The following is a 10,657-nucleotide window of genomic DNA, read 5'->3' as shown; positions in this document are numbered from 1 at the left end:
TAGGTGACAATGAAGAGGAGCCATCACCAACACTCCAAGATGCAGAGTGCATGCCTCTCCCACATGACAGTCCTGTTATTCCACGCCTGAAGCCTGCACTTCATTCCTACAAGTGGCCAAAGAGCCCGTCCATTTGGTTGGGTTTTTGTTTTTTGTATTCGTTGTTGTTCTGGTTTTTTAAAAAATTTTATTTATTTGAGAGAGAGAATGGGTGCACCAGGGTCTCCAGCTGCTACAAATGAACTCCAGATGTATGTGCCTCCTTGAGCATCTGGCTTACATGGGTCCTGGGGAATTGAACTTGGATCCTTTTGCCTTGCAGGCAAGTGCCTTGACTGTTAAGCCATCTCACCAGCCCACGTTCTGTTTTTATTTTATTATCTTTTTTTTTAAGATTTGTTTTTAAATTTATTTATGAGAGAGAGAGAGGGAGGGAGAGAGAATGGTCATGCCAGGGCCTCCAACCATTGCAAACAAACTCCAGACGCATGCACCACCATGTGCATCTAGCTTACATGGGGCCTGGAGAATCTAACCTGGGTCCTCAGGCTCCACAGGCATGCGTCTTAACCACTAAGCCATTTCTCCAGCTCAGAGAATGACTTTTCAAGGTATGGTTTCACTGTAGCCCAGGCTGACCTGGAATTCACTATGTAATCTCAGGATGCCCTCCAACTCACAGCAGTCCTCCTGCCTCAGCCTCCTAACTGCTGGGATTAATGGTGTGTGCCACCACGCCCATGTTGTTGCTTTGAGACAAGCTTACGTCCTCCTGATTGGCCTGGAACTTGCTGTGTAACTGAGGATTATCTTGAACTCCTGGGCCTCCTGCCTTCACCTCGAGTGCTGAGATTGTTTTTTGGTTTTATTTATTTATTTATTTTTTGAGGCAGAGCTCACACTGTAGCCTAGTCTGGCATAGAGTTCAAGGCTGGACTCAAATTCAAGGCGATTCTCCTGCCTCAAATCCCTGAGTATTAGGATTGCTGGCATGAGCCATGATACCTAGCCCCAAAAACCCCAAAAATGGGGAGAGAGGGAGAGGGGAAGCCTTTCTCTGGAGTTGTTGTCTCTCACGTATCAACCCTGACCATCAAAGCAGCGTCCATTTCACAGCTAAAGGTGTATTCTCAGAAGAACTGGTAACGATGAGCTCATCCTTGAGAGACTTTGGCCAAGTCTCTACCTGACCTCCATGTTTTCCTTACGAAATATTTACTGGGCCTGTACTGGACTGGGAGCTTCACGTGGCGATGGCCATGTGCAGGACATGGTAAATGGTACAGCCCTGAATGTGAAGGGGGCGGGGCTCCCACAAGGAAATAAGACTGTCCAGGTGTGGGAACAGCTGGGCCTCATGGAGGAACGCTGTCCAGAATCCACAGATGGCCAGGGCTAGAGTGACTCCAGCCAGGTGTCTCCCTCAGACCTCTTCCCTGCCTTGGGACTGTCTGCTCTGGGGCTCATTTTGAATATATTTCTCTCCATAGAGCCTTCTCTCCACTTATCCCTCCATCCAAGTATTTACCATCTTTTTTGCCTGTAAGGCCCACTGTTAGGTGTTGAGGTTACTGACGAGAGGTAAGGTTCAGATAAGGATAAGAACTATCCCTTCCCTCAGAGAGCTCCCAGCCCAACAGAAGCAGCGCCACAAACCCCAGTGACAGTGAGAAACGTGTCAGTAGCACGAGTCAGTTCAGAAAATGTCTGCCATCAGAAGGAGAAAGTATTCACAGAGGAGCTGAACTTTGAAGCATGAGATGATGGAAAGGACTCATTCAGCCAGCAGGGGGAAGCAGTGAGGCAGGGCTTACTGTGCAGTGGTCACTGGAGGAGAGAATGGGCATGCCAGGGCCCTTAGCCACTGCAAACTAACTCCAGACGCATGTGCCACCTTTTGCATCTGTCTTATGTGGGTCCTGGGGAATCCTGCATTCTTTGGCTTCACAGGCAAATGCCCTAACTGCTAAGCCATCTCTTGAACCCATGGGTTTTTTTTTTGTTTTGTTTTGTTTTTATTGTTGTTTTTTTTTCTTGAGCCAGGGTCTCCCTCCAGCCCAGGCTGACCTGGAATTCACTTGGCTCAGGGTGGCCTTGAACTCAAGGGATCCTCCTACCTCTGCCTCCTGAGTGCTGAGATTAAAGACATGAGTCGCTATGCCCAGCTACCTTTTCAAAATTCTTTTCAATAGTTATGCTAGATCAATGATATGATACGCTTCCTTGACGCTTTGAAGTCAGCTTCACAGTATGTTTGGTTGCATTTCGAACACTGCTGAACCTTAAGTTTGTTTTTTCAATGAAATAAAAATAACAGTTTAATCACTTTTATTTGAAAAACACATATTATGTTGGAGGGTTTTTGTTATTGTTGTTGTTTGGGTTTTTTACTTTTTTTTTTATTTTTGAGGCAGGGTCTCACTCAGTCCAGGCTGACAGGAAACTTACTCTGTAGACCCAGTCTGCTCTTGAACTCACAGCCGTCTTCCTCCCACCTCAGCCTCCAGAGTGCTGGAGTTCAAGGCAGGCGCCACCATGCCTGGCTCATGTTGGAAGTTTTGTCATTTACCATGTTAACACGTGTGTGTTGGATAAATACTAAATCCTTTTTTCCAAGAAATCCCAATTTAAACTTAGTGTCAAGATTTGTAATACGCTCGATAATTAATTTTCTATCTGCACACATAGGCTTGGTTTCTATGTAAGAAACAATCAACACAACGTGACCAAGATAAGTATTCAGGAGAGACAATATTTAATATGCTTTAGGAAAGATAGCAGTGTTCCACACCCGCCACTCTGTGAATTTACAAGTTCAGAAGGGCTTAACCACAAATAGAAATACAATATGAAAAAAAACACCAAGTAGTCAAAAATGCAAATCTCAATATTGATGCTGAGAGTAGTATTAGAATTTTATTTATTTTTCAACTTTTATTGATTTATTTACAAGCAAAGAGAGATAGAGAAGAGAGACAGAAAGAGAGAATGGGCATTCTAGGGCCTCTAACTACTGCAAACAAACTCCAGACACATGCACCACTTTGCGCATCTGGCTTTTTATGTGAGTATTGGGGAATCGAACTCAGGTTGTCAAGTTTGCAGGCAAGCACCTCAACCACTAAGCCATCTCTCCAGCTCTATTTTTCTTTTACTTTATTTTTTTGAGACAGAGACAGAGAGTGTGCGGGTGAGCAAGCAAGAGAGAATTGGCATGCCAGGGCCTCCATCCACTGCAATCCAATTCCAGATGCGTGTGCCACCTAGTGCGCACGTGCAACCTTACACTTGTGTCACCTTGTATGTCTGGAGAATTGAGCAAGGGTCCTTAGGCTTCGTAGGCAAGCACCTTAACCGCTAGGGCTTCTCTCCAGCTCAGTATTAAATTTTTGAACTATGAACTTTGAGTCATGGGAGAAGGTAGGACTAAGACCCATTTAGTGCAAATGACATAAACACACACACACACACACACACACACACACACACACGTTACATTTTCTTTAGATATTTCTATAGCTGCTATCCAGCTCCAAAAGGAAGGACAATTCTAACAAGAGGTCAAAGGACAATTTTCCTGCTTGGTCTTTGCCTTCCGCCTTATTTTGAGGTGGAGTCTCTCACTTTTGCTGTTCACTGCTCTGCTTGTTGGGCTGGGGAGATGGCTCAGTGGATAAAACACTAGCTCCATAACCCTGTATACCTGGGTTCAGATCCCCAGACCGCAGTTCACCTAGAGTAAGAAGGAGGTCAAGACAGCAGATCTTCCCAGAATCTTGCAAGTGGAGCGGTGAGCAACAGTGACGGGCCCTGCTTAGAACACGCACACATACCACACTGCAAATAAATAATTAAAAAACATTGGTTCTACCAGATATTGTGGCTCATGCCTGTAACCCCAGGACTTGGGAAGTGGAGGCAGGAGGATCAGGAGTTCAAGCCCAGTCGTGAATTCCAGGTCAGCCTGGGCTGCATGAGACCCTGTCTCAAAAAACAAACAAACAAGGCTGGGGAAATGGCTTAGAGGTTAAGGCGTCTACCTGCAAAGCCTAAGGACCCTGGTTTGTTTTGCCAGGACCCACGTTAGCCAGATGCACAAGGGGGTGCACGCGTCTGGAGTTCGTTTGCAGTGGCTGGAGGCCCTGGCGCACCCGTTCTGTCTTTTTCTCTGCCTCTTCCTCTGTCTCTTTCTCTCAGATAAATAAATAAAATATTTAAAAAGAACAAAAAAGTTGATTTCAATATTAAGTTGATTTCATTAGCTACAAAGAATGCCTTAGTGTCCAGCCAACAGCAGTCGGCTGCTGCTGCACTTTATGGCACTGGGGAGAGAGTGAGGCTAGAGAAGTGAGGAGATCAGCAGGGCTCCAAAGATGCCTCTGAGAAAGCCAGTTTGGGTTTTGTTGCTTGGAGGGGCCTATATGCTGCCCTGGGGGAAGGGCTCCTGGTCAGCTATGCCCAGGGCAGGGCAGGGCCGGGCGGAAGCTGCCTGCACGTGTGAGGTGGTGCTCTAGAAGTCGACAGAGCCCTGGGTGAATGTGACAAGTGACTAGGAGCCTGGGAAGGGACTGTTTCAGGATGGACAGAGAAGGAAGGAGCAGGCAGAGGAAAGAGAAGGAAGAAAGAAGAGCATGCTAATGAAGCAATGAGGAGAGAATTTGCCAGTAAGAGTCATCAGAATGTTGGCAATCGTAAACCTTCCAAAACCCTCAGCAGATGAGCTAAGGAAAGAGAAGAACAGAAATCATATCCCACTGGGACTTCAGTAAGGACTAGCCGTGTATAACACTAAACAACAAACAAGGGTGCCTCCAGGTCAGGTCACCCTTGGAGTCAGGTGGAGCTCAGCGGCCCTGTCAGAGGCAAGACTGAGGTGTGTGAGGGACAGTGTGCAAGCCTAACCTTGGTGGTCAGTGCCATTTCAGGAGCACATACATATCTGAGGCTGGAACCCAGTCAGGGACAGGCAGAAGTCAAAAGGCACAAACCCTCCCCAGCCTGCTAAGGAGGTGGACAGCGGCAAAGACACTCTCCCTGCCCCAGAGGTCCAGTCAGCCAGCTGCCTGCATGGTTCCAGAGCTACTGCTGCTGCTGCTTCCTCTCCTCCTCCTCCTCCTCTTCCTCCTTCAACTGTTACACGATTATGCTAATAATATTCAAAGTATTTTATTTTTATTTATTTGACAGAGAGGGAGGGAGAGAGAGAGAATAGGCACGCCAGGGCTTCCAGCCACTGCAAACCAACTCCAGACACGTGAGCCCCCTTGTGCATCTGGCTGACATGGGTCCTGGGGAATCGAACCTAGGTCCTTCAGCTTTGCAGGCAAATGCCTTAACCGCTAAGCCACCCCTCCAGCCCGCTGATAATATTTTATTAATTCAAAAGCATTTTACAAGAAAATGTAACTATGGCTTCCAATAGAGATGTTATACCTGGACTTGGTACCAAGCTCACAGATATGAAATTTGCAAGGAAAATTAGGCTTTCAAGTTCAAATGATGCTTTTGAACTCATATACCTGTCGGGGGCCACCACACCCAGGCTGTGCTACAGCGCCGTCTCACCTCTGACCCCCCCCCCACACACACACACCAGGTAGGATCTCACTGTAGCCCAGGTTAACCTGGAATTCACTATGTAATCTCAGGGTGTCCTCAAACTCACGGCGATCCTCCTACCTCTGCCTCCCAAGTGCTGGGATTAAAGGCATGCGCCACCACACCTGGCTCCCATTATTTATTTATTTATTTGTTTGTTTGTTTATTTATTTATCTGAGAGAGAGAGAGAGGCAGATAAAGTGAATGGTGCATCAGGGCTACTAGCCTCTGCAAATGAACTCCAGATGTAGGTGCCACCTAGTGCATCTGGCTTTACGTGGGTACTGGGGAATTGAACCTGAGTCCTTTGGCTTTGTAGGCAAGTGCCTTAACCTCTAAGCTGTCTCTCCAGTCCCCCTTTTCTTATTGTGTCTTTTGTTTGTTTGTTTGTTTGTTTGTTTTGTTTCAATTGAAGGTGTCACAGGTCTCTCTTTTTTTTATAATTTTTAAAATTTTGTATTTATTTGAGAGGGAGAATGGGCATGCCATGGCCTCCAGCTGCTGCAAACAAATTCCAGATGCATGTGCCTCCTTGTGCATCTGCCTTACGTGGGTCCTGGGGAATCGAACCTGGGTCCTTTGGCTTTATGGGCAAGTGCCTTAACCGCTAAACCAGTTCCCCAGCCCTGGTCTTACTTTCCATGAGTGACCAAGACCAAAGGAAAAGGAAAAGGGAGCCAGTTGGTGCAGGAAAGGGTCATTTCCACAATATTCCATTTACACACAGAACTAAACAGACAAGCACGGAGTCACTATTGTGATTAGAAATCGGCAGCATGGGATTGGGGAGGGGTAAGTAGGGTGCAGGGGTGTTGTTAAAAAAATACAAACCCCCCATCCCCGTCAAACTGGGTACCTGGGGGGAAGATGGTCTGCTTTAACCCAAGAAAATAAGAGCAAAAGCTGTTTGGGGGCTGGAGATATGGCTAAAGGTTAAGGTGCTTGCCTGCAAAGCCAAAGGACCCAGGTTCAATTCCCTAGGACCCACATAAACCGAATGCACATGTGTCTGGACTTTACAGTGACTGGAGGCCCTCCCTCATCTCTCTCTCTGTTTCTTTCTTTTTCTCAAATAAATAAATAAAAATAAAATATATATTTTTTAAAAAAGCTGTTGAGAAGGGATGAAGAGAGGAGGAAGGTCCACGGGGTAGGAGGACTGTTTGGCAACTGGGGCAAAGTGGTTGCCCTCCTCCTGCTGGCATCCCTCAGCCCCTCTGATCTGGCAGGAAGGGGCCAGCCTACAACCCTCAAAAGCAGGTCTGGGGGCTGCTAGACGCTCCAGGCAGGGGGCTGGAGGCGGCTCACAAATGCTGGCCTTCCAGGGAGATGACCGGGCTGCTGCCCTGCTTCTCTGCCAGGGTGCGGCGGTCCTTGACCTCTACACAGCGGTGTGCTCCTCATTCATGCTTCTTGATGGTGTCCTTAGAGCGGCAGAGATCATTTTGCTCTTAAGGGTGCACAGTCAGGGGCCCGGAAGATGGACACTAGGTCCTCCTCACTGTCCTCGGTCCCGTAGGTAGCATCACAGGGGGCACCGCAGCAGTCCCTGTCTGGTAGCGTCTCGACCAAGGTGGAGCAGGGGTCGCCCACAGTTTGTCCTGCATCACCAACCGGGATCTCCTTGTCCTCCTCCCTGATGTCGCTCCTCTTGTCCTCCCTCAGGCCTTCTCGCGCTGCTCCACCTCCCGTGTTGTTGAAGGTTTGCACACCTTCGTGTCATCGAACACCTCGATGACTCCGTCAGAGACAGCGACACTGGAGGAGGCCACGCTTCCAGAAGCTAAAGGGAGACCAGGAGGACCACCAAGGAACTGAGCGGCCACCGCTGCTGCCGCCTGCATCTGGCTCTCTTCCTACTTACATTAACAGTCCCCCTCAGATACGCTCAGAGGTTAATCTTTTGTTGTTATTTTGTTTTGTTTTTTGTTTTGTTTTTTTAAATATTTTTTGTTCATTTTTTATTTATTTATTTGAGAGTGACAGACACAGAAAGACAGATAGAGGGAGAGAGAGAGAAAGGGCGAGCCAGGGCTTCCAGCCACTGCAAACGAACTCCAGACGCGTGCGCCCCCTTGTGCATCTGGCTAACGTGGGACCTGGGGAACCGAGCCTCGAACAGGGGTCCTTAGGCTTCACAGGCAAGCACTTAACCGCTAAGCCATCTCTCCAGCCCCTTTGTTTTGTTTTTTGAGGTAGGGTCTCACTCTAGCCCAGGCTGACCTGGAATTCACTGTGGAGTCTCAGGGTGGCCTCGAACTCCCGACGATCCTATCTCTGCCTCCCGAGTGCTGGGATTAAAGGCATGTGCCACCACGCCCGACTCAGAGGCAAATCTGACTCCTGTCAAGTTGACAGTAGACATCTTCATAGCCCGCCTACACGTGTTAGCTTTGTTTTGACATTTGGCTGACACATGCTTTTATTAAGCACACCTGAATAGAAAGTGGAGGCCACTGAGGCAGACTGGTGCTGACATACTTCTTTTTTTTTTTTAATTTTTTTTTGTTTATTTATATGAGAGAGATCGAGAGTGAAAGAGGCAGAGAGAGAGAGAGAGAGAGAGAGAGAGAGAGAGAGAGAGAGAGAGAATGGGTGCACCAGGGCTTCCGGCCACTGCAAACGAACTCCAGATGCGTGCACCCCCTTGTGCATCTGGCTAACGTGGGTCCTGGGGAATCCAGCCTCGAACCGGGGTCCTTAGGCTTCACAGGCAAGCGCTTAACTGCTAAGCCATCTCTCCAGCCCAACTGACATACTTCTGATAAAGATGGGAGGTTACAGACAAGAGAGTGCCCTTATGAAACCCAGTACTGTGTGCGTTGACTATGCTCCCCACCCCCCCCAAAAAAAAGACAGAAACAAAGAAAGAAAAGGGCTAGAGGGATGGCTTAGTGGTTAAGGCATTTGCCTGCAAAACTAAAGGATCCCAGGACCCACGTTAGCCAGATGCACAAGGGGGCGTATGCGTCTGGAGTTCCTTTGCAGTAGCTGGAGGCCCTGGCACACCCATTCTCTCCCTCCCTCTGTCTCTTCCTTTTTCTCTCTCAAAGAAGTAAATAAATAAAATATGTTTAAAAAAAAGAAAAGAGAAAAAAGAAAGAGAAAAAGAGCCGGGCGTGGTGGCGCACGCCTTTAATCTCAGCACTTGGGAGGCAGAGGTAGGAGGATCTCCGTGAGTTCAAGGCCACCCTGAGACTACATAGTGAATTCCAGGATAGCCTGGGCTAGGCCCAGGGGCGTGTTCACAGCGCAGCAGGCTGGCAGGGTTCTGCAGGGAAGGCAAGGGCAAATTTAAGGAACACTGAGGACTGATGGACTATAGTGATGAGTGGGTCTAAAACAGGGAGAGATGGGAGGTGTCTGAGGTGATGGACAACCACGACACACCTGGAGCAGAGGACCACTGCCTCTGGCCTGCTGGTACACATCGGAACACGGTGAGCACTCGAACTCCTGGCTGTGGGTAGTGGCTTCCGGTATCCAGCTCTCTCCCCCTTGTCCCTTACAGGGTCTCTATGGACCAGTGAAGTATACACTTCAACTGTGCGCCCTTCCGCAGAGGAACTGAGTCTCGTAATCAGAGCGCATTATGTCACATGCTCTGAAGTCAACGATGAACCCATGCTGTGACCCGCCCCGCCTTTGAATGTGCCTTCGAGAGTTTCTTTTCAGACATACAGATATGTAGATGTAGAGATAAATATGTGTATTTTTTCCCCATTCTAGTTTTAGATTGTGTAGTTAATGGGTGTGGTGGTACACTCCTATAATCCCAACACTCAGGAGGCTTGAAGCAGGCATGTTTGAGGATATCCTGAGCTTCATAATTTAAAGAAAAAAAAATGAGGGCTGGAGAAATGGCTTAGTGGTTGGTAGGCTTGCCTGTGAAGCCCAAGGACCCCGGTTCGAGGCTCAATTCCCCAGGACCCACGTTAGCCAGATGCACAAGGGGGCACACGCGTCTGGAGTTCGTTTGCAGTGGCTGGAGGCCCCGGCACGCCCTCTCTCTTTCTCTCTCTGCCTCTTTCTCTCTCTGTCTGTCACTCTCAAATAAGTTTTAAAAAAATGAGGCCCGGCGTGGTGGCACATGCTTTTAATCCCAGCACTTGGGAGGCAGAGGTAGGAGGGTCACCGTGAGTTTGAGGCCATCCTGAGACTCCATAGTTAATTCTAGGTCAGCCTGAGTTAGAGTGAGACCCTACCTCGACAAACCAAAGTAAATAAATAGATAAACAATGAGCATGTATAGCTGGATCTCTTTTTAAAGATGTATTTTCTTAGCTTCTTTTGTTCTTGGGGGATAAATTTGACTCATTTTTCAACATGCATTCTGAGAGCCACACACCTCCAGTGTGGAGGTGCAGCTGGACAAAGTCCTGGCTCAGAGGGCAGTGAAGCATGACCACTCCAGGCCACAAGACAATCACAGGCCCGTAGAGCAATGTGTAGTAGGGGTTATTAGACAGGAATCGGAGACACAGTGCAGACAGAAACATTAGACAAGCAAGAAAGCATCCATTAACATGACCAGAGCCCCTGAAAGTGGGAAACTCAGGCTGGAGAGATGGCTTAGCAGTTAAGGCGCTTGCCTGCGAAGCCTAAGGACTCTGGTTCGGTTCTCCAGGACCCACCTAAGCCAGGTGCACAAGGAGGGCACATGTGTCTGGAAGTCGTTTGCAGCAGCTGGAGGCCCTGGCATGCCCATACTCTCTCTGCCCCCTCCCTCTCCCTCAAAATATGAATAAATGAATGAATGAATAAATAAAGTAGGAAACTCAAATGAGGTCTGGATTTGGGGGTTATTTTGGGGGCTGCCTCTATTCATAATTGAGAGTTTCCTAGACTGATTGACTGTCTAGTAAAAATTTAGTAGTAACCAGGAGATCTTTTGGGTTGAAGAGGGAACAGGGAGCAAGGAAGGCTGATAGAAGCAGACGCATGCACCACTTCATGCCTCTGGCTTTACGTGGGTCCTGGGGAATCAAACCGGGGTCATTAGGCTTTGCAGGCAAGCACCTTAACTGCTGAGCCATCTCTACAGCCCATGTATTCATG

At 48.1% G+C, this 10,657-nt stretch overlaps 1 pseudogene; it reads right to left on the bottom strand.

The window, feature by feature from the left end:
* Positions 1–6,903: 6,903 nt before the first annotated feature.
* On the bottom strand, positions 6,904–7,443 carry LOC123453238 (annotated as a pseudogene).
* Between the last annotated feature and the right edge of the window lie 3,214 nt (positions 7,444–10,657).

The sequence above is a fragment of the Jaculus jaculus genome, chromosome 9 (assembly GCF_020740685.1).
Source record: "Jaculus jaculus isolate mJacJac1 chromosome 9, mJacJac1.mat.Y.cur, whole genome shotgun sequence".
NCBI lineage: Eukaryota > Metazoa > Chordata > Mammalia > Rodentia > Dipodidae > Jaculus > Jaculus jaculus.
The sequence above is the reverse complement of the archived record's forward strand: the minus strand, read 5'-3'. Positions and strand labels throughout refer to the sequence as shown.